Below are 10,995 nucleotides of genomic sequence, written 5' to 3'. Positions count from 1 at the left end.
GGCTGCTCCAGGTGCGGGGGCGCCTCTCGCGCTCCACCTGCGCCGCCGCCGGCTCTCAGGGTAAGTTTATCTTCTCCCTTCTGCGGAAACGCTTGACCGCTTAGCGGAGTACATACCTGTCGGTAAATAGAAAACTCGAGCTGGAGAGGAGGAGGAAGCAGCGTGGCGGAACCTGGCCCGGGATGAGCGTCTCGGTGAGGGCAGTGGTGGCCTCTTGGACATTACATCTTTCTTGGCTCTTTTCGACGCAGGTGAGCGAATCCTCTGCTGCACTGTCCGGCGGGGTCGGCTGGCTCTGTTGCCCGCCCTCTGGACCCGCCGGAGACAGGTGCGCGGAGTTGGGGAGCGCGCAGCCGGGCTCGGGGCAGCGCCAGGCTGTTTCGGCCTCTCGTCTCCGGAGCGCTGATGCTTCCTGCCCACATCACCTGCTCTGGTTGAGGGACTGCAGCTCTTTTGGCACCTTCGCGTGCTGCCAGGTTCAACACCCCCTGCTTTAGAGGCGTTGGTAGGTTAGTTAAAGCGAGTTCTCCCCTACCCACCCCCAGCTTTGGATAATTTGGTCTGAGTCTTCGTCTTAATTTAGTATGAGTGTGTTATTTCCTTCAAGCTTTATAATGGTAAAGCAGTGAAGCGGCTTGCTACATCCATTTTTTTTTCATTCTGAGCCTGTGCACAGAAGGAATTACAGGCACACAAGTGATGTTACTACCATTCTATTTTAAATACAAACACGGAAAGAAGTACTCTTGGCAGGATACCAAAGGCGCCTGTACTCTCCGTTATATAAGTGCTTAAAAAAATATTTGCTCATTGGTAAAGTTATGTGTGATTGCCAGAGCACCTAAGAAGACAGTGTCATGCTTTAAGTTTACTTGGAGATAAGCAGTGGTTTTAGCTTGAGGTACCCTTTTGAGATAATATAGGACCCTATATTAAAAAAAGTCATTAGATAAAATTGTAAAGCATTGAAAAATTGGTTTTGTAAAGTCTATTATGAATTGGTGAGAATTCTTTGACTACTTATTGGTAAAAAGATCCTACGTGTATCCTTTCTAGTTTTCAAACTATTGAATGATTTTATTTTTATCTCTGATGGAAATGTGGTAATAATGAGTTGCCGGTTATTAAAGGTGTGTCTCTCTTTCCCTTGCCTTTCCACAGGCCCCAAAACCAGTACTCACATTTATGGCTATTTGTTTCAGGTAAAAATACAAAAGTAGAAAACATCAGATATACTGATGGCTGGGAAGACCCCTTGTCCCCCCTCCACCCAGTATTCTGTTTTAATTGGTTTGGGGTGATGCCTTGATACCTATAATGTGAAAAAGCTTTCCTGGTGATTCTAACGTGTAGCAAGGGGTGAGACGCATTGTGGAGCATTGTTTTGTCACTTTGTAGCCTATGGTGTTGCTACAGTGGTTTAAGGTAAGTCAAAAATGCGTTGTTAGAAACATGGGAAGAAAAAAATGGTATTGGAAAGGGGACACATCAAAGAACTACAGCATGTGGACTTTCGTGTTTTGGCTAAATGCTCTTTATTGTTTTTCCTGCAAAGAGTAGTTGATGTTTATCAGGGACCCATAATTCCGTGTAGAATACTTTTGGGAATCTTAAGTGATATGTATTTCATTTGCGGAAGTACCAATGAAAGTTGAGTAGTAGTGTCAGGATTCCTTTATGTTTACACGGTACAGTAAGTCATAGGAAAGATTATTTTCCGTATCAAATTAAAAACTTACTATATTACTGTGAACTAGTAAATGAAGTGCAAAAAGCTTTTATTGTTTTTAGGTCAGAAAGAAACCTGGCCTCTGAGTCAATGTTTTCTGTCTTCCTTATGTAATCCCAAATATCCAAATCTAGAAGCAGATCTTATGGATGGTTTATGAAGGCTTATGTAAGAACTCTGACTGTGCTTTTGGTACTCCATTAAACTCCCTGTTTTGGCTATTACATAATTGACACGGAACTAGACTGTTAAAGCCAAAATCCGGGAGGATGCCCAAACCCACTCCGGCATACACACTTTTATAATGAATTGCTGTTGGCAAATTAGAGGGAACAGCAGGGATGGTGGTTTGTGAACGAGAGGTAAGAATAGTGTCTGGGGGATTGATGTAATAGAAGACTGTTCTGCTTAGCGATTTTCTGGAGATTTGAATGCTGTGGCAGAAACCTCTCTAGTCCTTTCTATCTCCAGCAGCGGCAGATCGACTGGGGAGCTAATGAACCTAAGCCTCAGGTCCCTCCCTCACACAGGCTTCTTCGGAGCCCTCTGCGAGGGGCACTGGCAGTGTGTTCATGTGGTCATCCCTGAGTTTGTATTTGTACTTTTGGATTTTTTTAAAAATAGGGAGAGTACTCTTTCTACCTTCCCACCCCACAATTATATAAACCCAAGGTTCCACAGACCGTGCAGCTATCCCAGGCTCCAACTTATCTTCAGATATTAACTTACAAAATTGCCTATTCTTAATATAATTTTTGTCATCTGAAAAGATAAAAAAAAGAATCTGTACAATATCATAGTTGCCTTGCTGAGAAAATGCAAACTGCTGTAACCTAGGGCTGTGTGGAGCCTCTGAAATCAGGCACTTACCTGGAGAACCAGTTCCTTGCCTCGTAATCTCACACGCATGAGACTGTTTTGGATCAGTGTGTGAGCTGGACGTGGAGAAGGGTGGAAACGGGGTGCGGAAGGGAGGAAAGTGGGTTAAAGCTTTTCCTCCTCTCAGAGGCAGGATGCCAGGCGGAAAGGAAGGAAAAAACCCTGCTGAAAGATGCTTCATTAATAAAATGTTAATAGGAACAGATAGCATCAGCTCCATAGGAGAGCCTTCTGTAAGCTTGTTAGGATTGGTCTCTAATATGAATTTTCAACAGTGAGCAAACAAATTCATTCCTGGAAAATATCCTACAGGAAACAAATGCATGTTTGGAAGGACTAGATGAATATCAGCTTGTTCCCATTAGCAGTTTTTATGAGCAAGTGGGAGGCTTATAGTATCCACCACACACATGTTTGAAACGAATTGTTGAAAAGAGTCAAGGAGTTTCCCCTTTTCTCTGAAATGATTTCTACTTCCTGTGTGAATGTGGGTGCCTTCAGATCTTATCATCTTGACCCTTCTCACCAACCCATATACCTCGTCTATCAATTATCCATCCATCAGTCATCTATCTACCATCCACCCACCCATCCACAGAGACTCTCTTTTTGACCAAACTTTAGCCAGGTTCCAATGAGCCCTCTTCTCAACTGGGCCTCAACCTTGGCCTGTAAGAACTGCAGTTTTCAACACAAACAATTTTGTCTGTGCTCCCACCCTCCGAGGGATCTGAAAACACTGTCACATGGTGTATTAGCCTGTTCTCACCCTGCTGATAAAGACATGCCCGAGACTGGGTAATTTATAAAGGAAAGAGGTTTAATTGACTCATAGTTCAGCATGGCTGGGGAGGCCTCAGGAAACTTACAATCATTGTGGAAGGGGAAGCAAACATGTCCTTCTTCACATGGCAGCAGGAGAGAATAATGAGCAAAAGGGGGAGAACACCTTATAAAACCATCAGATCTCATGAGAACTTACTATCGGGAACAGCATGAGGGTCATCGCCCCCATGATTCAATTACCTCCCACCTAGTCCCTCTTATGACGTATGGGGATCATGGGAATTATAATTCATGATGACATTTGGGTGGGGACACAGCCACACCTGATAACATGGCATCTAGCAGCCTAAGGCCATGTTCCTGGGATGACCCAGCTTCACTTGCGTTCCTGCCTACAAAAGCTCAAGGCTGCCCCAAAGCATTTGTCTTGTTCTAGCCCACACAAATGATAATAGGCCCCTGACTTTCATTTTGTTAGATCGTTTATTAAAAACTTACAATTGTAATTCTTTCTCTGTGCCTTTGAGATATATGTGTATCTCCTACCACCTGGAGTGTCTTCCTCAGTGTCTGTAAGCCATTCCTTTGACGTGTAATCATCAGGGAGGATAGGGCTCTGTCCTCTAGTCTCTGTAGGTGGGTAGGAGCTTAACTTTGACAAGTGACATTTAGCAGTCACAGATGGCGTAGTCTCATTGGCAAACCAGGCAAACCTGGTCTGCTAGCTGTAATATTCTATGTCCTTGACCCTGCTTGAGCCCACACACATTCTCATTTTTCTTTGCTAGTTCCTCATTCTCTCTTTAAAACACCCAGTCACCTCTACCTGAATCGGAGTTGAGCTCAGCTCTATACTGAAGTCTCTTTCTCTCACTGCAGTAGTACGGAGTAAAATCTGTCCTGACTGCCTTCAACCAGTGTCCAGATTTTTTTTTTTTTTTTCCCCACACCAGCCAACAAAAAAGTTTGAGTGTCACCATAGGCCAGGCACTGGTCTACATGTTAGGTATAGAGCAGCAAACAAAACGTAGAAAAACTGTACCCTTGAGGAACTTACAGTATAATGGAATGAATCAGATGAGGTTAAGTACTTAATATATTAGGTATGGAGAGTGCTGTGGAGAAAATAAATCAGAGACGGGGGAGCAGGAGTGGGAGATGGGGAATTGCTCTTTCAAGTAGTGTGGTCGGGGGACGCCTCACTGAGAGGAGATGTTGAGCAGAGCCCTAAAGGAGATGGAAGAGTGAACCGCCTGACCAGAGTGCAGCCTGCATTGGTGGGGAGCAGGGAGGCAGCTGCAGGCCGCAGTGGGGGATCTCACGCTCATGGCCAGCTTTCCTCCCGACAGCAGTCCTATCCCCCGCTCCAGCCACCCGAGTCTGCCCATGAACACTGGTGGTGTTCTTGGGGCCTTAGTAGTGTGGTGGCTTGGAACTGAGGGCCTCGTAGGGCGTCGGAATCCAGCCTAGACCATACCTGAATACGAGCAGGGAGGGAGAGTGTATGTTTTCAGTGATGGCTCCTACTGGCTTGTCATAGGAAAGGGGCAAGGTCACTCCAGCCTGGACTCCCTGCAGTCACCCTGGGAACAAATGGAACTATGATATATAAAAGATGTGGACAGTGGGAACCACACTGCTCTTGCTTGAGGAATGTCTTAATACCAAGAACCTAGAACAACTTGCTGCGTGGAACTGAGCCGGAGAGAATCCCCAGCTTATATAGGCAACTGGGGTTGGTTAGGGTTTGAGGAGGGGAAATTAGGCAGACATTGACTGAGGCTCCTGCATGCCCAGATGGCTGCCCTACATCTGCTAATCAGAACACCACAGACACACGCACGTGCGTGCACACACACACGTGGACCTGGCAACAGGCTGTCATGAATTTCTTAGTGGAGAAGGTGAAGAAGCCATTGGGGAACTGCAGCCAGGGCCTGTCTGCTGGTTTTTAGTTACAGCCTTCGTGTACTCATGGGGACAGGGGTATGGAACCGGGATGGGATAGCTGTTTCATTTTTTAAGCTGTTAGCTTGTAACAATTTTAAACTCAACAACCAAAACAGAAATCTCTCATACAGAGTTTCCTTGGATTGTTTGCCGGTGGTTAGGGAGCATCACAGCAGCTTGAGTGAACATATGCAGCTGGCATTGGGGAGGTGGCATTTATAGGAGTCTGGTGTTCCTGACTCTCTTCTCTGTGCCTGTCATGACTTCATGCGGTCTCTTACTTTGCAAGCTTCTCTCACATGCCCTATTGTATTTGGAAAATGGGGGACTTAAGGTCATTCCTGGGTATTTGATATTCTTCTTTAGCTTTTGTAAATGGGCCTTCTTGTAATTGGTTGTATATATTCTATATGTTGAATTACATATAACCAATAATTGATATATAGAAAACTATTCTAAAATGTAATGTAACCAAGCACTTTTCAAACTCTTATTAATTATAACCTTCTTTTGTGGTTATTTTCCTTGGATTTTCTAGATAGATGGTCATATCATCTGCTAAATAGGTACATAAATCAATAAATTTAAAATACATGATTTTAATTTAATTTAAAATAAATGGTTAGATGAATGAATAGTTAAAATAAAAAATGATTACTTTGGTCTCGTTATTTCTATTTTTTATCAGTTAGACTAGATAGAAGGAGAAGAGACTGTTTATCTGTTGAGAGATTTTAAGAACAAGATTATTGTATTTCAGCCAAATGTACTTCCCTTGTCCCAGAGAGGATAGGCTATTTGATCTCTGAGGTCCTCTCTTTGTTAGTCTTTTTACTGTGTTTACTGTAGACCCATTGCACCCGTATGTTCAGTTCCCATAGAAAAACAAAACAGTGTGTACACACAGTCACTATAGGTAAGTCAGAAGTGTATGTGATTAGGGCCAAACCAGTGTTGATGATTGCCTGATACTGACTTTAGAAAGTTTGACTCACCTTGCAGAAATGAAAAGCCAACATCGTGCATTAGTATCTATGAAGACTGTAATAAGGCAAATACATTTGTCCAGAAACAGGCTGATATTGATACAGTGATTTTAAGTGCTTTCCCCAAAAATACCATAGAGAAAGCAAGGAATATAGAGCCGTGGATTACAATAAATGATAATAAAACAGCAGAAGCAAATAATGAACACTTAATAGGGAAGTTTATTTTCCACACTTCGTCAGATTGCTACTGCAAAGTACTAGTCTGAAAACTTAACATGAACGCCGTCTCTGTAAATATGGGAGAAGTAATCTTAAATCATCCAGAATTAATTATCTTTGTACTAAGCTGTTTAACATTACTCATTGAAAATAGCTTCTCAAGACAGGCAGTATTTTTCTACACACAAATAATTGTATTCTCAGGTTGGAAGTGTTGCCACGTATTAAACCAGACACATTTTTTGCTTCTAATTCTTATATTACTATCAGTTTATTTCAGGGGAAGTTAATTTGAGCATTGAAATCATGTAGCAGAATGATTCTGGTTGAAATTGATGTTTCTAAGCCCGATGCATTTTCTATTAGTGTTATCATTGGAAGTTTGTACAGTGAACATGCCAAACATTACATGTAGTTTTCTGAAAACTCTAGCAAGTATTCTTTTTTTTTTTCAATCCACATTATATTAGTTTAACTGGCAGGTAGTCATTAGTTTTATATTGAGTGAGCTAATTTGCCACTACTAGCAGATTTTGAAGTTATTTTAATATAAATACATTGTCCTGTACCCCCAAACTTTATACTGAAAATTTTCTGCTAAATTTTAGGATTTTAATTTTGATAATGGTGCAAGATATTGGAATAAAATATAAATGTGACTTAGCATTAATATCTCAGTTTAGGGAATAGCAAAGCAGGAATGTGGCCTGCAATCACATTTCTCCAGGGTCAGCACTAGAGAGAGGCTAGTTGAGGCCTTGCCTCAGGCACCAAATTCAAGGGACACCAAGATAGTCAGTAATAGAAATAAAAATTTTATGCGGTTTAGAAAATCAAGATTAATGCAGAAACTCTATAATGAACAAAATATCAAAATTTTAAAGGAAGACAGGATCAGTATTTCTGATTTTTCCTTTTGTGACAGGCTCCAGTTTGGTTGGGAACAGCACTGTTACTGATTCTATCTGTAATTAAAGTTTTAGTATTTTGTTCATCATGGATTTTTTCCCATTAATTTTGATTTCTTAAAAATATTGCATTAATATATTACTTATCTTGGAAGCACATCTGAATTATTGGAGTAAAGACATTCTGAAAAGTCTCTCCTGCACAACAACAATGAAAGCACTGGCAAAAATACCAAAATAAACCGTTTTAGAATGGTGGAAATTAAGCAAGGGTTTATAACAATCTGAGGAATATTTACTCAAGAAAAAGGTCTGAATCTCAGAACAGTGAACTTTGTGATTTTTAAACTTACCTTATTCCCATTCTTTCCTCTGCAGCTCCATTGTAGCCCTCAAAACTAATAGCCTAAGCTAGGCGCAGTGGCTCACACCTGTAATCCTAGCACTTTGGGAGGCCGAGGCGGGCAGATCGCTTGAGGTCAGGAGTTTGAGACCAGCCTGGCCAATGTGGCGAAACCCCATCTCTACTAAAAGTACAAAAAAAAAAAAAAAAAATTAGCCAGGCATGGTGGTGTGTGCATGTAATCCCAGCTACTTGGGAGGCTGAGGCAGGAGAATCACTTGAACGTGGGAGGTGGAGGTTGCAGTGAGCTGAGATCGCACTACTGCAGTCCAGCCTGGTTAACAGAGCAGGACTCTGTCTAAAAAAACAAAAAAACAACCAAAAACAACAACTAATAGCCTAGAAGCCACTGAAAGGAACAAAACAGGTTTACAGCCCTCCAAGATCCCCAGTCTCAGAAAATTGTCACTATATGATTGCTCTAGAAGCTTCCTAAAAATCTCCATTCTCAGAGCTTGTTTTGCAGAGCCCTGGGGCATTTGTGGAAAACAATCAGCAGTAATTGTTTAATCTCTCAGCTGCCTGAGGCAATGACACCAGTTGGGGTTAACCAAAAAACTTAAAAGGAAACATTGGGAAAGGAGATATCTATGGGGGCTTTAAAAACTTTTGACATAGTCTTTGGAATCTAGAAGGCCCGTGTCTGTATGTCCAAGAAATACTTAAGAAGGCCTTAATCTGTCATCTCAGACTAACAATGAGGCTTTGCATAAGTAAAGTAGGAAGAGAAGACTAAGAGTTGTAAACTACCTCCTGGAGTGTTGAAAGCATGTACCCCACCCCCCAACACACACAATCCCTCAGCAAAGGCTGTAATATATATTGGTTCAAGACAGAAATCTCTGTCCCATCAGTAGCTGACCACTGAAGCTAGACTTCAGCAGCTGAACATGGTAAAGAAAGTGGACTTTACGTAATTTGGGAAATAGCAATAGAAACAATAATAGCAGCAAATGTAACAACAAACCTTTATGCAGTGTGGAATCCTATTTCTAGAGTTGCCGTATTTTTTTAAATCCAGTTTTCAACATAAAATTTCCACACACACAAGCAGTAGCATATGGGCCGTAACAGGAAAAACAAAAGTATCCCTGAGAAAGTCCAGATACTGGACTTATTAGACAGACATTTTAAATTTGCTATTTTAAATGTGTTCAAAGAGCTAAAGGAAACCTTGTCTGAAGAATTAAAGTAGGAAAATGATGTCTCATCAAATAGAGAATATCAGTAAAGAGGGGGAAATTATTAAAAAAGGAATAAAATAGAAATGAAATTGAAAAGTACAGTGACTGAAATGAAAAAAATTTATTAGAGATGCTCATCAGCAGTTTTGAATTAGCAGAAAGAATCAGCAAACTTGAAAATAAATCAGTTGAAATTATATACTATGAGGAACAGAAAGTCAAAAGAATGAAGAGAAATGAACAGAACATCAGATTTATGGGATACCATTATGAATACCAACATATATATAATTTAAATCTCAAAAGGAGAAGAATGAGAGAAAGGGGACAGAAAGACTACTTGATGAAATAAGGGACAAAAACTCAAGCAGCAAGAGAGAAGTGAGTAACCATGTACAGAGGATCTTCAGGAAGATTAGCAGCTGACTTCTTATCAGAAACTGGAGGCTAGAAGATAGTGGAATAATGTATTCAAAATGCTGAAAGACAAAAAATTGTCAATCAAGAATTCTATGCCCAGCAAAAGTATTATTCGAAAAAGAACGAAAGATTAAGATGTCTCAGAAAAACAAAAACAGAGAATTTGTCACTTGCAGACTGCCCCTGCAAGAAATATTAAAGGTAATCTTTCAGTTTGTAACTAAAGGACACAAGTCAGTAACACAAATCCACAGGAAGAAATAAAGAGTAGCAGTAAAGGTAATTGTATAGGTAAATATAAAAGAGTACAAACCACTAGGAAAATAACTAAAAAATGTATAGTAAAAGAACGAGAATGAAAATGAGACACTGAAAAATGTCTATTTAACACGAAAGAGGGCAGTAATGGAGGAACAAAAAGACATCAGACGTAACAGACAACCAATAGCAAAATGGCAGATGTAAAATCCTGCCATTTTTAGGTTTTACTTTAAATGTAAATGGACTAAACACTCTAGTCAAAAGGCATAGATTGGCAGAATTAATAAACATGAAATAAACATGACTGGACTATATGCCATTCACCAGACTCACTTTATACATGAAGACACAAATACTGTGAAAGTGAAAGAATAGAATAAGATATAACATGAACATAGTAATAAAAGGAGAGCTGGAACGGCTATACGGATATAAAGTGAAATAGATTGTAAGTTGAAAATTATTACAGAAGACAAGGTCATTAGCTGTTGTTAAAGGGATCAGTTTCTCAGGAAGTCAGTTTGAACATACATGTATTTAACAATAGATCCCCTAAGTATGTGAAGCAGAAACAGAATTGAAAGAAGAAATAGAAAACTCAACAATAATATTTGGAGATTTCAGTACACATTTTCTTTCTTTCTTTTTTTTTTTTTTGAGTCAGAGTCTCACTCTGTTGCCCAGGCTGGAGTGCAGTGGTGCCATCTTGGCTCACTGCAACCTTGACCTCCTGAGTTCAAGTGATTTTCTTGCCTCAGCTTCCCAAGTAGCTGAGACTACAGGTTCATGCCACCATGCCTGGCTATTTTTTTAAATATTTTTTTTTTTAGTAGAGACAGGCTTTCGCTATGTTGGCCAGGCTTGTCTCAAACTCCTGAGCTCAGGTGATCTGCCTGCCTCCACCTCTCCAAGTGCTAGGATTACAGGTGTGAGCCACTGTGCCTGGCCTCAATACCTCATTTTCAATAATGGGTTGAAACTGAGAAGATCTTATTTTTTGCTGAAGATCAGCAAGGAAATAAAGGCTTGAGCAACTTTATAAGCCAACTGGAATTAACAGACACCTAAAGAACACTTCACCCAATGGTAGCAGAATACACATTGTTCTTAAATGCCTCTAGAAAATTCTTTAAAATAGACTATGTCACAGAACAAGTTTTTTTTTTTTTTTTTGAGATGGAGTCTCGCTCTGTTGCCCAGGCTGGAGTGCAGTGACCAGATCTCAGCTCACTGCAAGCTCCGCCTCCCGGGTTTACGCCATTCTCCT

The 10,995-nt window shown here is 40.7% G+C and overlaps 1 protein-coding gene across 1 annotated transcript in view; it reads left to right on the top strand.

Annotated features, from left to right (window-relative positions):
* The window catches only part of MTUS2 (microtubule associated tumor suppressor candidate 2), a 655,860-nt gene continuing 644,865 nt past the window's right edge, over positions 1-10,995 (top strand). The window contains exon 1 of the mRNA XM_011946935.1: positions 1-251. The gene's annotated coding sequence lies outside the window, so the exon portion shown is untranslated. The remainder of the gene's footprint in view (positions 252-10,995) is intronic.

The sequence above is a fragment of the Colobus angolensis genome, unplaced genomic scaffold (assembly GCF_000951035.1).
Source record: "Colobus angolensis palliatus isolate OR3802 unplaced genomic scaffold, Cang.pa_1.0 Scaffold255, whole genome shotgun sequence".
NCBI lineage: Eukaryota > Metazoa > Chordata > Mammalia > Primates > Cercopithecidae > Colobus > Colobus angolensis.
The sequence above is the reverse complement of the archived record's forward strand: the minus strand, read 5'-3'. Positions and strand labels throughout refer to the sequence as shown.